This window comes from Mastomys coucha, chromosome X (genome assembly GCF_008632895.1).
Source record: "Mastomys coucha isolate ucsf_1 chromosome X, UCSF_Mcou_1, whole genome shotgun sequence".
Taxonomy (NCBI): Eukaryota; Metazoa; Chordata; class Mammalia; order Rodentia; family Muridae; genus Mastomys; species Mastomys coucha.
This window is the reverse complement of record NC_045030.1, coordinates 132,914,228-132,918,806: the sequence shown is the minus strand read 5'-3', so window position 1 is coordinate 132,918,806 and position 4,579 is coordinate 132,914,228.

Here is a 4,579-nt window from a genome sequence, read left to right as displayed (position 1 = left end):
CATTGCTCTTTATGGCTTTAAGTTAAGGGTTCAGCCAGTTAGAGGGGGAATAAACCAAACCAAACCAAACCAAAACACCACCCTCTCACCAGATACATTAGCCTCAAAAGGGCACAATAGGACTGGCAACTTCATGGAATCTGTGAAAGTCGAAGACAATGGGATATTCCTGTAAAGTCCTGGAAACTGTAAACAAAGACAAAAAACTGTACCAGACCAACTGCACAGGCAGAGGCACAAAACACTGAAGCTCAAATTACACCTCATACTTTATTTAAAAATCCAAAGTGAATCAACTCTTTCAGATTGCACGTCTAAGTGAGATCATCTCGCATTTGTTTCCCTGTAGGTGGCTTCACTTATGATCACGGTGCCCTCCAGTCATTCATATCTCAAGTGGCAGGGCTGCTTTCTATCCACAGTATCCCATTGTGAGTTCATCCCACTGTCTCTTCATTCATTCATCCACTGTTTACTTGAGTTATTGTCTATAGTGCTAGAAGGATGATGGGAGCACAAAAATCTCTTCAACATACAGATTTAATCTCCTAATGTTTACCTCCTAAAAATCAGAAGATGGTTGTTCAGGTCAGAGGTTAGAGGGCAAAGAAAGGAAGTTAGAGAGATACTGGTGAAAGGATATAAAATGACTACGGTTATTGACAATACATTGCAGTTTTGAAAAATGCTAACAGAGCCATCCATCTGCTGTTTGTGGATGAGTTATTGTGGACTCTGAGAAGAATCGTGGGAGCTCACTCTGATGACTCTGGTTATTGACAAAATGGTGCAGTTTTGGAAATGTTGACAGAGTCAAGCATGGTGCCTCATGCCACCACCAGATACCAGTACCTGGAAGGCTGAGACAGGAGGACAGCTATAAGCTTAAAACATGCTGAGATAGCTTGTGAATTCCAAGCCAGCTAGTGCTACATAGTGAGACTCTGTCTCTTTACAAAGTAAGGCACAGGAGGTTAAACATTTTCAGCACAAAAATTTAGAACTATGTAAAGGTAATATGTCTGCTAATCGGGGAGATTTGGTTACTCCACAATGCAGAAACACTTTAGAAAATCATGACATAATTTTATCAGTGATTTTTAAAAGACAATTTAAGATTAAACAAGAATAACAAAAATTCTTAACAATAAAACAAAGCACACACATGCTGAGTTCCAGAATTCCGACCGACTGGTGGCAATGAGGGAACAAAGAAAAGACAGACACATTGCCTAAAAGCTGAGATACAGTGAGTTGAAGAAGCCACAACATCCCAAAGTGCAGCCCGTTTATTATATTCAATTGAACAGGAAGACGGGCTATTGCAGTTGAACAAGGAAGCAGGCTTATTAAGGCAGCAGTCCTCAGGCCTTAAACAGCTGGGGTTTGGGGAAAGCTACAGTGGAAGTTTTCTATACACAATGTTTACATTCATACACAGTCCCAAAGAAGGCTTTGCCACGCCTCTGAACCCCGCTTGGGGAGGGCTTTTCCACTCCTATGAGTCCAAAGAACTTGGATCTTTGACACTGTTAATGCTCATGTCAAACAATACACATTTACTCAGAACTTCACTTGCTACACACACACACACACACACACACACACACACACACACACACACACGATAGATAAATAAATAAAAGAAATTCAAATAAAAACTAAAACTAAAACCAAAACCTCAAAATGCACCATAGGGCTGGCAAGATGGTTTAACAAATAAAGGTACTTATGAGATGACTTGAGTTCATTCCCCACACCTACATAGTGCAAACAGAGGGCCCAAAGATGCCCTCCAACTTACACATTTGTGTCATCGCATAAGTGTGCATTCACTTACACATATACAATAAACACACAGCACACATAATACAATAGAGACATATAATATTAAAAAATGGATCATAGACCAGTGCAAAAGCAGAAAATCTTTGAGATCCCCAAGCAGGCAAAGAGTGCCAAGGCAATGTCAAACTTACCTTACTACAAAGGAAAAACCGATAAACTGGACCACATTGAAATAACAACTCGTGTTCTGTTAAAGATCCTTTGAGTCCTTAACTACAAGCCACAAAGGACAAAGACATTTAGATTATAGAGTCCTCAAAACACAACAGCAAAAACAAAACGAGCAAAAGAAAAGTAGATGTGCAAGTCAGCAAGGAAAGGGACAAAGGGTATGGGACAATCACGTCACTTTGAGGATATACAGGTGACAAACCAGCACATGGGAAGATGGCCAGAGTTATCAGTTACATTCAATTGCTAGAACTTGCCATAACAAAATAGCCCAGTCTTTGTGAGTTAAACCACATTAATAATAATAATAATAATAATAATAATAATAATAATAATAATAATAATAATAATAATTCTCACAATTCTGGTGGCTCAAGGGCCAAGCCCAATGCTGATTTCTGAAGCCTCTCTCCTCAGGTTGTAGATGGGCCTTCTCATAGCTTTTCCATGTTAGTATTCCTCAGTGTACACACCCACCCCTGGTGTCTAACTTTCTTTTCCAAAATTAAAATATTTGCATTTACTCTTTGAAGTTTTGGGTAAGTATATAATACATTGATCATATTCACACCCCTCACTCCCCATTCCGACCCTCACTACTCTCCAATGCTTCCCCACTTCTCTCTTTCTCTTTCTCTCTCTCTTTCTCTCTTTCTTTCTGTATGTCCCACTGAGTTCAATTACTGATGCTCATATGCATGTGTCTGTGGGGCCATCTACTGGGGCCTGGACAACCTACCAGTGACCACACCTCTAAAGAAAAGTGATTGTTCTTCCACAAGCCATCCACTGGTAATTGCTCCCCTGGTAGGACTGGAGCCTTTCAAGCTCCTTTCTTGTGCATGCTGGAAATTGTTTATCAATTAAATTTGTTTTCAGATAATTTCACACACACACACTCACACACACACGTATATATAATACTGTGCAGGTCTGTCTTTTCTTAACATGAAAACATTCTTGCTGGACTAACACTCCAACTAAAAGCCTCCAATATAATCTTTGATGATCCCATACATGTATGTAATATATCCTTATGATTCTTCTCTCCTTCTTTTCTTCCTTTCTCCCTTCTACCCCTTATGAGGGAGGGAGCTCCTGGGGTGTCATCTCTCCCTGGGGAACTACTGGCTCTTACTGTGACAAGGCCTTATTTTTTATTTAATCATCTCTTTAAAACCCCTGTTTCCAAATTCATGTTATGGGGTAATGGGAATTAGGCTTCAATATCTGAAATTGAGGTGGATATGATCATCTCCATAGTAACTATAAAGATCATAAAATGCTGTTCAATATTAAGTGTCAGGCTAATATGAATAAAAACCTGCAGTGAGATATTACTACATACTAAGACAGCTGTAATAAGAAGACAGAAAATAACAGGTGTTAGCAAGGATGCAGAGAAAGTGGAAACCTGATCCAGTGCTACCAAAAATGTACAACAGTCCAAGCACGTTAGAGAACAGTCTGTCAGTGCCTTAAAATATTCAATGTGGAGTTACCATATGCTTCAGTAATTCTATTTCTAGATATATAAATACTTTAAAGAAATGCATAAATATGGACACAAATATCCAAATACAACAATCCTTACAGGCACATTATTTATAATGTTTCCAAATTGGACAGCAAAATTTCCATCAAAAGTAGAATGAATTTTTAGACTATAGCTATACAATGAAAACATCAGAGGATTGAGATGCCACATGAATGCATTTCATGAGCATAATGCTGAATGAGAGAGGCTAAAGACAAAAGATTACATATTTCACCACAAGTGTAAGATTCCATACATATAATTTTCCAAAATGGACAGAACAACTTTGTGAGTTTTAGGAATCCGTATTGTTATCTCAGGAGAGAAGCAGAAGATGTAAGACCCAGCCAGGGGCAGTAGCTCTATAATGCTCTCTGAGGTATATGTTCAATCGACAAGACTTCATCCATTTAACTGTATGTTTAGGGTTCGAGTAGCAAAATAATTCACCTATAATTTCCAGGGACTGTGACTCGGTCCTAGGGGTTTTTGTTGTTGTTGTTGTTGTTTGTTTTTAATTTTATCTTTTTTCCATTTTGTGTATTTATACTTTATTTTTTTAATTGGATATTTTCTTTATTTATATTTCAAATGTTATCCCCTTTCCCAGTTTCCCCTCTGCAAGCCTCCTATCCCATCCCCCCTTACCCTGCTTCTATGAGGGTGTTCACCCACCCACCTCCCCACTCCTGCCTCACCGCCCTAGCATTCCTCTACACTGGGGCATCACTTTTGACAAGGGGAGATGGACATGGGCTCTCATGCCCAACCAAGAATCTGTTTCCAATTGACAACTGCTTGCAAAGTTAAAAATAGTTTTCTTCAATGGAGACTCACTGGTTATATTTATCGCACTTGAGAAGGGGTGTGATGACCAGCAGTCAATGGCCAACACAAAATAACCTTAATAATATTTCTATAGACTGTCTTTTTCATGTTGCTTTGTTTGGGCATGTTTTGTCTTACTGGTCCTCTGTTTTGATATTATGGTTTCCAACTTTGTCTTTTTATGTTTTCCTTTTG